This window comes from Camelus dromedarius, chromosome 15 (genome assembly GCF_036321535.1).
Source record: "Camelus dromedarius isolate mCamDro1 chromosome 15, mCamDro1.pat, whole genome shotgun sequence".
Lineage (NCBI taxonomy): Eukaryota > Metazoa > Chordata > Mammalia > Artiodactyla > Camelidae > Camelus > Camelus dromedarius.
The window spans coordinates 57,869,824-57,881,766 of record NC_087450.1 but is presented as its reverse complement, the minus strand read 5'-3'; positions in this window follow the sequence as shown (position 1 = coordinate 57,881,766).

Here is an 11,943-nt window from a genome sequence, read left to right as displayed (position 1 = left end):
CCTCCTCAGCCTCGTCTCCCTGGATCGCTGGGACCCTGCCCGGTGCTAGTCATGTGGCAGGTGCTCAGTAAGGGATTATCAGTGACTAAGTGACAAGCTGGTGCCCTTAACTAGTCCCATTACTGGCCAGACATCAGCAGGGAGATGGTTTAGAAGTTAGACGCTCAGAGAGGAGTGTGGCTGGACCTGGACCAGTAGCGACAGAGCGGGACCTGACTGTTCAGCTGAGCAGCAGTCAGGACAGCAGAGCCTGAGACAGGGCAGCAGAGCAAGTAGTCTCGGGCCGACAGGACATCGTGGGGAAGGGTCACAGGACAAGGCAGGAGAGCTGGGCGTGCCCTAAAGTGTGTTCTTGAAAATTCCCGTCCCTCTGTTCACCCCATGAAGGAGGCATTTGTATCATCTGTTGTTAGCAGTATTTGCCTCCCACCTGCAAATGCTGGCCACCAGCATACAGCAAATACAGGCTGGTAGGTGGTGTAGTCAGGCCTCGGACCCACACCCTCTGCCTCCCCCGAGGGCATCACGCCGGGTGTGGGGTAACGACAGGTGCCCAGACTTGTTTCTTCTCCGTTCAGGTGCCTTCCGAACACACACCCTTGGTCCTGAACGCCTTTAGCTGTCACCCCCTTTAAATCTCTTAGCCAATTTTTAAAAAAAAATGTATAAATGTAATACATGCTAAGAAAAAAACATAAATTGTTGGAATGAATGTTAAAGCTCTATGGAAGGGTCTCTGAGGGATAAATTTCCTGCCACCCCCATCCCACGCCCCAGGGATAACCATCAACAATCTCTCCAAAGCCGCAGGGGAATCCTTTATGCAACTCACACATCATATTCATACTGCTTTGCAGGGAGGGTCATACTATGTTTTGCAAATGTCATTTGCCACTATTCTTTAGACGTGTGTTCTTTGTAACAACTGCATTGTATTCCATCACATAAATACCATGATCTAACCATGCAGATGCCCGTGATGGAGATGTAGGCTAAGTTTTGCCAGTACAAACATTGCTGCAGAAAACCTGCTGGCACATAATGTCCTTACAAGCTTGTAAAGTGGAATCATAGGGTGAGCTCTGAGCCGAAGAATCCTGAGTCAGAGACTAGGTTCCGTAAATATTTTGTAGATACTGTAAAATTGCTATCCGAAGCGAACCGATTACATTCCTACCCACTGAGCGTGCATGTTTCCTGTCATCTTACTGCTTTGATTTGCATGATTTGAATGCAGTGGAGCATAACTTCATGTTCGGTGGGTGTTTGTTCTTCATTTTCTATGTGTTTACGTCCCTGGAAGGATAATCTGTTCATTGTCTCATTTCCTCACTTCTTTGGCACTTCAGCCCAGTGCAGCCTGACTTCTGTTCCTGCCGCACCATCTGGTGAACCCTGTGCCAGATGTCTGACGATCTCCTTTAATCTTCACAGCATCAGTAAAACGGGGGGCTATCACCCCATTTCACAGGTGAGGTCCAGGAGCTCATGCTTCTAGGAAGGGACAGCAGTATGTTCAACTCCAAACTTCCATTTCCTTCCACCATCACATGCTGTGTCAGCTGCAAACGCTCTTTCCTAGGTTACTGATGCCCTAAAGGCTCTTCTTTTCTCTCTCAAGGACATTTGACATTAAAGACAAGCTTCTAAATTACTTTGGTATGTCAGCTGCAAGGTTTTGGTTGCAAGTGTCAGAACTCTTCAAGCTGGTGAAACAATAAGGAAAATGTACTGCTTCCCTAACTCAGAAGCTGAAGGGTGACCCAGCCTGGTTCTGGATTCCATGCTCTCAGTTGCCCCTCAGCCCCCGGCCCGTGCCCCCAGGCCTCCTTAACCTCTCGGTTTTTTCCCATAGCACTTACCACTTTCCGACCTGCCATAGGTTGTACTTCATTATTTTGCTTATTTTTTTTATTGTTTATTGTTTACCTCCCTTGCTAGAATGTTCTCTCCACCAGAACGAGGGTTCTGCCTGATTGCTCACTGACGTGTCCCCAGTGCCTACAGAAGTGGCTGGCCCCTGTAGACACCAGGGTGGATGGATATCTTGCATCAGCCACTCCAGACTCTCACTCCGCCCTTCACCCAGCTCTCCTCTGGGGGGCGCACCTGGGGGACCACAGCAGCCTTTTTGGCTGGAGCGGGGAGCTGAGAGGAGGAACAGCGAGGTCAGGGACTGACTCCAGGCTTCCCCACCAGCCACTGCAAGCAGGCTGATCCTCTCAAGGTGGTCTCCTCCGCGTGCTCTTTCCCTCCGGTAATGAAACCACCTCCTTGTCCCTTCAGGGGTGAGTGGACCTCACTGGGGGTCACAGATGATCCCTTCACGACCCCCTGCATTCCATCTTGGTAAATCGTCATCATCCCTTTATAATCCCTCTTTGAATTCTACTGTTTTGAGCGTGTCATCTGATTCCTGCTGAGACCCTGAGGGCTGCCACAAGCAATGCATTTTCACTGAATGACTGGATCAATCAGTCCAATGTTGTAAGATGAATGAATCATTGGCAGCCCCTGGAAGATCGCTGGCTTTTGTGATCCTGACTGTTCTTTCTTGACTATTCTCTTGTAGGCTACCGCTGAGGAGGAATTTGGCCACACTCTCCTCCAAGTATAAAACACTGAGGGAGGCCCTGCAGCTTTTAGGTGGGTGACACACCTGGCAGTGGGTGGGTTTTCTTGCAGTGATGAGGAAAGAAAATTTGACTTGTTTTCCCAGCAATGATTCCAACCAGCATACACCTGTGCTCAGGTTTCATTGTGTACTTGGAGGAAGATAATTTCAAGGATCTGGGTGGATTTTTCCTTCTGGCTTCTGTTCCTTTCCATACATGGTTCTCCTGTTAATCTTTATAGAAAATCAAGTCAAAAGCCCAAAAGAACTGCCTCACACACCAGTGCACACCAGCCCCTGTGATCAGGGGCCTCCTGAGGCTGGACAGCAAGTTACAGTCACATCTGATCATCTCTCCTCTTGTCGCGTGACCTCACGGAAAAAGCACACACTTAATTCTTAGGAAAGTCGTAGACAATAAAGATTAAAATAGTGCAGGATAGTTGTTTTTACTCCCTATTTCCTTTGAGGGCTTTCCTTCTTCCTTCTTTTCTTTCCTCCTTTTTCTTCTTCCTTCCCTCTCCTCCTTCCTTCCTTCCTTCCTTCCTTCCTATAAGTCAAGACCTCAACCACTGCCCAGGGAAATTATGGAAAGAGAAAATGCTTGAGGGTTCTAGCTGGGCTGTTATCTAGGCCAGAATAGAGGCCTCTCTCCCTGTAAACTCTCTGCAGGGATGAGGCAGGATCCCTTCTGGTCCCCAGAACTTAAAACTCACCAGGAAGTTTATTACGCAGAGTGCGCTGCCTGGGCCACCTTCCAGTAGGGCAGGAAAGAGCTGCATGTAGTTCACATTTTCTCCACTGAAATGGATACAGAAGCTTTCCCTTAAAATGAGTCTAGACTTAAAGCCTTCACAAAAATTAGCTCCAAGCGGATCACAGCCCTAAATGTAAAATACAACACAATAAAATTCCTAGACAATAACATGGGCGAAAACCCAGGTGACCTTGGGTATGACAATGAAGTTTTAGCTACAACACCAAAGGCATGAGCCATGAAAGAAGCAACTGACAAGCTGGATTTCTTTGAAATTAAACACTACAACTCCGTGAAAGACAAAAGACAAGCTACAGACTGGGAGAAAATATTTGCAAAAAAAAAAAAAAAACACATCTGCTAAAGGACTGCTATCCAAAATACACAAAGAACTTTTAAACCTCAATAATAAGAAAACAAACTACCCAATTAAAAAATAGTCCCCAGACCTTAACAGACACCTTGCCAAAGAAGACACACAGGTGGTAAATAAGCATATCAAAAGATGTCCGACAGCATCCATCATCAAGGAAATGCAAATTAAAACAACCACGTCACACCACCACACACCCATCAGAGTGGGCAAAATTCACCACACTGATGGCGCCAAATGCCGGTGAGGATGTGGAGCACCAGGAACTCCTAGACATTGCTGGTGGGGATGCAAAATGTTCTGGCCGCTTTGGAAGACAGTCTGGCGGTTGCCTAAAAAATCACACTCTTACCATATATGTGATCCAGCAATTATGCTCCTGGGTATTTACCCAATGGAGCTGAAAACTTAGGTCCACACAAAAACCTGCACATGGATGTTTATAGCAGCTCTGTTCATAATTGTCAAAACTTGGGAGCAACCAGACGTCCTTCACCTGGGTGAATGGGTAAATCAGCTGTGGTCCATCTGGACCATGAAGTACAATTCAGAGCTGGAAAAAAATGAGCTGCAAAGCCATGAAAAGACATCAAAGTCATATTACTAACTGAAAGATTTCAGTCTGAAAAGGTGTATGATTTCACCCATATGACATTCTGGAAAGAGCAAAACAATGGGGGAAGTAAAAAGATCAGTGGTGGCCAGGGTTCATGGGGGAGGGGTGAATGGGTGGAAAACAGGATTTTTAGGACAGTGAAAATATTCTGTGTGGTGGATACATGTTGACATTATATGGTTGTCCAAGCCCATGGAATGTGCAACACCAGTGACCCCGAACATCAACTGTGGACTGTGGGTGATGACGACGTAGCATAGAGGCTCATCAGTGATGACCAACGTCCCAACCTGGTGAGGGATGTCGCTAATGCGGAGGCCATGCATGTGTGTGTGGGGGGGGGGGGGGGGGAGGCGGAAATCTCTGTACTTCCCTCTCTATTTTGCTGTAAACCTAAAACCGCTCTAAAAAAAAAGAGTCCTAATACTCATAAATTTTGTTCCCACACAAATGCACAGACTTGCTCCCCTTCAGGTCTGAGGTGCCGAGAATGGGCTGCGTGCCGGCCAGAACCCAGCCTGCCTTCCACTCCCGACTGTGCATCTAAAGCCAAGAACAAAGAGTACTCCTTTGGGGGTGCACGAGGCGCCTATCCTGGCTACGCATTCCTGGGTGGTGTCTGGAGGTGACCCTATCCCAAGGTGGGCACGCCGGGTGGCCTGTCTGCCCAGATCTCGGGCTCAGCCATGCAGGTAGGGTGGTCCAGGTGGACACAGCCCTCCCGGCCTCCTGCAACCTGAGGCAGTCAGCAGTCTCTGCTGCAGTTCCCCGGCCCCCAGCATTCGGACTGTCCCCTGGCCTCACTCTCCCACATCCACGTCCTGCTGGACCACGGTGAGGCAGTGGCCTCCTTGCTCCGTCACTGCAGGTGGAGCGCGAGTGAGCCTGGCTGCTGGCTCGGATGGCCCCGTTATCAGGCGCCCACGCTCCACCTCTGCATGCGGGCTGTGATAAGAGCGAGCAAAAGCCCTGGGGGCCGCGCAGGCGGGAGGGTGGACGTGCCCGCGGGACAGTAGCTCCTCTCCAGGAGGGCCCTGGGGGAGAAGCCGAGGGAGAGGGGGAACCTGCCCTTAGAGTCGGTTCTGCCTTTGATTCTCGAGGTGGGAGGGCAGGGGTCATCATCTCCACTTCACAAAGTAGCAAACGGGTTCAGAGAGGCTCATCCGCCTGCCCCACAGCACACAGCAGCCGACAGAGCCAGCCATCCCCCGGCCCTCCCCAGAGCCGCGTGGCGTCAGCTGTCTGAAGACGGCCTGTCGCTTCCAGTTTCCACTTTGCTCCCAAGAGCTGACTCCTCTTTTCCCATGTTTCTTCTTGTGCAGTCTGTCCTCCAAGCCGGGGATGCCCAGCTCAATAGAAGAGGGCAGGACGGCCCCCTCGGTCTCATCCAGCTGCTTCCCTTCCCGATCCCTCCGGGTTGGGTGGGGGCACTGAGGGGCATCTGTGCCCCTAGCCCTGCTTTCCATCTCCGGCAGCTCTCAGAGGGTGCGAGTGGGGAAGACATGCACGTGGCTCCAGGCCAGCCCCCAGCACCCAGGGGTGCTGTCCGGTGAGACACCATCCTCATGCTTTTAGTTCTTTAGGCTGGTTTCCTGTAAAGCTGTGACTGTATTTCAAATGACTGATTTAAATCTCTGTCTATTAAGTTCAATATCTAGGATTCCTCAGGGACAGTTTCTATCAATTTGTTTTTTGATCTGAATATGAGCCACACTTTTTTCTTTGCATGTCTTGTGATTTTTTTGTTGAGGCTGAAACTTCAGATAATGTAATGTGGCTACTCTGGAAATCTGACTCTTCTCCTTCCCCACGGTCTGTTGTTGGTTAGTTCAGTGATTTTTTTAAACTAATGCTGTAGAGTTGACGTTGCAAGTTAGGTGTGGGCACAAATCTCTGCTCAGTTAGCTTAGTGCTTGACCAGTGGTCAGGTTTCCTGAAACACCTGGAACCAGTGAATCTCCTGGTCTTTGCAGAGGGGCTCCATGGAGGTGCTGGGGCGTAGTGTCCCTGCTCAGCCAGGCTGCTCACAGCTCTGCCCTAGCCCTCACCTCCTGCTGGCCTGGCCTCCAGCTCAGCCCGAGATGAGAGCTCGGGGCCCCGTCAGGTCTTGCCCAAGTGTGCACATAGCCCTAGACTGTGCATGGCCTTTCAGGCTCCCGGGAGCGTGTCAGAGCCTTTCAAAGCACCTATGCCTTGTCACAGCCCAGTTTTTCCTCTTAAGTCTCTTAGTTGGCCTTTGTCTGCCCAGCTGTTATCCACCCCCTGAAGCAGCCATGAAATTGGATAATTTCTTCCAGCTATTCTTGGCAAATACCCTTGGGGAAAAGGTTTTTTGCACTGGGTGGGCTGTGAGTTGGGTCAAATAAAGACAGCCTTGCAAGCAGGGTCTTCCAGGGAGCCACCAGGCAGGCCGAGTAATAACTGTTCTCTGGGAAAGGGGCCTCGAAGCAGCTCCAACTCCTCTCCGGCCCCTGTGATGGTTGCTGGGTTTTTAGTTTTCAACGCCCCCTCGGAGCTGAAGAACACAGTGGGATACTACGCTACTCTGCAGTAAAAAGAAAGAGCTATGGACACATCCAGAAACATGGATGAATCTCAAAAAAATTATGCCAAGTTAAAGAAACCAGCCCTCCCCCCAGAAAAGAAATGCATACGCTGTGACCTCATTCCCATAAAGCCAGAACATGCCCAGTAATCCCCAGTGACAGGGAAAGTCAGTGACGCCTGGTTGGGGTGGGGCCAGGGAGGGTGGGGGGGTCACAAAGGGGCACAAGGGACCTTTGGGGGTGATGGAGATGTTTGTTTTCTTGATTGTGACCATAGGTTTATGGGTGAATGCAAAGTCAAAACTGATCAAAACTGTACACTTTGAAGAGATGAGGTTTATTATGTATAAATTAGACCTCAATTAAGGTTTTTAATTGTAACAATTACCTGGGTCAATTTACCATCTGAAAACAATTTCCTCCCTTCTCCACAGCTCCAGTCCACCTGCACCCAGAGCTGACAGCAAGCTGTGTCCCAGTAAGACAGAGGCCACCGGCCAGGTCCCCGTGGACGTGGGCCTCCTTCCCTGACCTGCTCCAGCAGTCCTGTAGCCCCGGGGCCCCGCCCCTGCTGCTCACCTGGCCCCGACACCCTCCCACCACTGGCCCCTTCCCCTTTCCCTAGCTGATGCCTATCACCCCTCAGCTAAGCCAGAAGCCCCCAGGCCGGGTCCAGACCCGCCCTCTGTCCCCTGCAGCCCTGCTCCTGCTCCCTGTCCAGGCGCTGTCCCCCTGCCACCTGCATACTGGAATCCTATTCGTACAACTGCCTCCGTCAGGAGCAGGTGGGCTCTAGCTGGGCAGCAGGACTGGGCTTCATTCTCTTTGGTGCCCTGGGAGGCACTTAGCAGGAGCCTGGCTTAAACATCTGCTGCTTGAAACAAACTCAGCAGGAATCTGGAGACAACCTAAGTGTTCAACAACGGGGCCTGAGGAGGCGGCACGAAGCACACGTTGGTGGACAGTCAGGAAGGCTCAGGGGCATCTCGGGTGAGGTCCAGTAGGGTGGAAAGGGCAGGATGCACAGATAGGTCCCCTGCACAAGACACCTGTTTCCCAGCTGTCTACACCCTGAGGACACACTGCGCAGTCCCCGCGGTGGCCTGGTGTGGGCAGGACTAGCTGAGGGAGGAAAGTCTGAAACTGAGCCCCTGCCTGCCTCTTTCCTTTCTGGCCGTTTCTCCCCCAACAGCCTCTGTCCTTGGTGTGGAGGGATGGACAGTCAGCCCTGAGGGGCCTCACACCCACTAGACCCGCTATCCCGCCACCCCTCCATCCAGAAAGCCTTCCTGTTGGGAAGCCTGGTCTGAGCCCTGAGAAGCCCAGGTCAGAGGCAGGAGGGGGAGGTGGGTGCAGCGGGGCCTCCCCACCCCCTGCCCGCCCACCCGGGAAGAGCAGATGCTGGCCAGGCCTCCATGAGTTTTGTGCAGCCTTCCTTGTGTGGCCGACGGCCAGGCAGGGGCTGGACTGTGAATGTCTGGCTCAGCTGGAAGCCGGCCACCCTCCTCCCTCTGGCCCAGGCGCACGGCCACAGCTGGCGCGACACTACACCCTTTCCCCCACTTCCAGCTCTGGCCTCCAGATAAGTCCAGGCCCCTGAAGTTTCCGGGAGTCACATGCCACTGGCACAGGGCCTCCTAGTCCATCCTGCCTCCTCCCTTTTTGCCTGGGCCTGCAGGCCACACCTGTGAGCAAGAGAGGACTTCTGGCCCCCAAGGGGGGCCATGTCACCTGCCTGCAGGGCTGGGGCCCACCGCCGGAGCCAGACCACAGGGCCACACTCTGCACGGCGAGGCCGAAGGGAACTCAGCCCCAGCACCTGCCCCAGTGCCCCGGCACCATCAGGCTCCTACCCGGCCCCTGGATGTCCCGCCCCCATGGGCATCCATCCTGAGGGCAGGGCTCAGTGACCCACTTTCTCATGCTTCCCACACTGCGGTGGTCCTCCCTAGGGGACCCTCCTGGGGGCTCCAGCCTCTGTCACCGGCTTTTAGTTCCCTCACACACTACCCTAGGCCCAGGATCTCAGCTCGCCTGGCCCAGTGTCACAGCACCACAGGGCCACCCCATCCCTCATTCTCCAGACACTGTCCTCAAGTCATACAGTCACAACTCTTTTCCTGCCATCAGACTTGTGACAACACGGGGACACAGGGCTTTTCCGGAGAGTCATGATAGAGTGACAGGGCCTAGGTGTGAGCGCATGTCTGCCTGAGCCAGAGCCCGAGGAGCGGATGGAGAAACCAAGGCACAGAGAGGTAAACAGGGGCCAGACAGACCAGGCCTGGTGACCCCAGCCCCACACCCCACCTGGACCCTGAAGCACAGAGTCGGGGAGGCAGGAGGGCTAAGGGCCCCAACCCTCTCACACCTGCCTGAGGGGCAGGAGAAGCCACTTCCCACGTCCAGCACCTTACGGCTCCTGGTCGGGCAGGAATGTGGGGAGGTCAGCTTGGCTGCACCCCAGCCTCTCGTGAAGGCAACAGGCTCATGAGAGGGATGGAAGCCTGAGGCCATCGGATGCTTCCCCCATCTTCTGCTTTTGTAAAGTTCCTCCAGCTTGCTGTCCTATCAGACCTGACCAAGGACTCTCCTAGACCACTTGATGACTGCTGGACAGAGGCACCCAGAGCTGAGAAAGTGCTCCTGGGAGGGTCGGGCGACTCGGCTGGCAACCCGAGAAGTGGCATCCGCTGGGCCACCTGCAGACCCCTGGGCCGCCTCCAGGTCCCTAGGTCTGTGCCTTTTCCAGGCCAGGCTCCTGGAACTCCAGGCAAGCTCTAGTCTGCCTGCACCTGCCCAGCTCCTGCCTGGGCTGTTCCCTGCCTTCCAGTCCCAGTTAGAAAACTGGGCAGATTACATGAAGCAACTGTTTTCAGGCGCTGGATGACACTGCAGGGCTGTGGTCCCTAGAGAAGGACACATATGAGGGCAGCTCCACATTTATTCCGGCATTTCTGCCTGGAGGCAGCCCCGACACTTTCTAAATCACACACAGGAAGTGAGGCCCAGAGAACAGTGATCTCACTGGACAAAGAAAACAGAGGCTGGAGTTCAGGGCAGCTGAGGTGGCTGGAATTTATGGGGTTCCAGAAGAACAGAGAAGAGAATTGAGCCAAGAATTATGCAGAGGAGGAGCCCCGCAAAGTTGCACAGGAGTCCCCTTGGGTTTTTGAGCAAATGCTAAGCTGCACTCCTGCAGGGTGATCATCAGAGCCACCCGGGAGCTGTGGGCTGAAGGGAGATTCTGGGGACACCCCATAATGGGACATTGGAGTTCTGACAGCCAGAGTGACAAGACCTTGCCAAACACACCAGGCATTCAGTTGTGACCTCAGAAAAGCCACCCTCTTTTAAAAGTTAGGTTAGTGAGGTATTATCTACATACAGTAAAAATTCACCACTTTTAGCTATACAGTTCTGAGTTTTGACAAATGCATACAGTCGTGTAATCACACCATAATCAAGATATAAAACACTTCTGTCACCCAAAAACATTCCCTGTGCCCTGTGACTATCATTTTCTCACCTGCCACTGGCTCTTGGTGACCACTGTTCTGGTTTCAGTCCTTTCGAAAAGACAGCATTTCCAATGTAAAAGGACACTGGCCCTGGAGTAAGGGCAGCCCTAGACCTGTTCACACAAAGCCTAAAAACAGGTCTTGATGGGATAAAGCTGCTGTGAAAAAAAAAAAAATGTAGCTAGTTGTCAAAGCAAAAGTCGGTAATCTTTAAAGGAAGACAACATGATTCAAACTCTCAGCAATGTAGTGAACAATGTGAAACATCCAACCAAAAATGATTAGACGTGTGATAAGTCAGGGAAACATGAACCATAACCAGAAGAGTTAGACAATGAGGAGCCCTGTGAATTCGTGGAGCAAAGAGGGGACACTTTTTTCCTTTATGTACTTTCCCCATGATAGATGGTATAGTTGCCATTGAAAAATGCTCATATTAAAAAGGAGTCCTTGGAAGCAAAACAAAGAGAACCACAGGCATATGAGCCAACCAGAACCCAAGTAGATCAAGAGGGCCAGTAAGTGCACAGTGTGGACAGGCCTGGAGCCAGGCACTGATACCCAGTGATGTGGGCTACACAGCCGCATCCTTGAGAAGCTCAGCTTGGATGAAGACAGACATGAGCACAGCGCAGATGGGAGATGTCATGAGAGAGGCACAACCCATGCTCTGGGGGCCAGAGGGTGAGAGACCACATCTACCCGCGGGAATTATGAAGGCTTCATGGAGGAAATTCCTTTTGAATTGAGCTTTAAAAGATGGTTGGCTGTCAATTACACCTCAATAAAACTGGGAAAAAATAATTAAACTTAAAAAAAAAAATAGACAGAAAATAGTTTTTTAAATCACCCATAAACTCATCCCATTACCCAAATGTGATTGCTGTCAGTGTTGTGGTAAATTTCTTCTTTTTGTATTCTCTTTTCATTTTCTCCTAAATGTAGCTCAAACCCTGGCTCTTCAATTCTGTTTTGCATTTTTCAGTTAATGTAATTTCAAAAAGCATTTTCTGAAAATTCATTGTCACATCCAGTTTTGATGGCTGTGAAATATTTATTAAGTGTCTATGACATGGTCCAATTAACCAGTTTTCTGTAAAATATTTAGGTTACTTTCAAGTTCTACTTAATGCTGCAATAAGTATTTTGTTCTCCCCTGTTTCTGATTAGTCCCTCAAGTTAGATTCCCAGGAGTGGAATGATTGGCTCAAAAGATATAAACATTTACGGATTCCTGATGCGTATCACCAAATGACTTTTCTCGTTCCATACTTACTCTCTTACGTTGTGATATGTGTTTTCATGCCTTCTCCCCCATGAATTGGGTCCTATCCACCTTCCTGTCCTCAGTGCCTAGCACAGGGCAGTTACCCAGTTACCCCTGTTGCATCCATTGTGACCACACTTTCGTAAAAAAGGATTATCCAGAGTCAGGGACTAAAGCCCAAGAGACTCTCCAGGAGCCAAGACTTGGCCAAGTACAGGTGGACATGTGGCTCCAACACCTGGAGTGGAG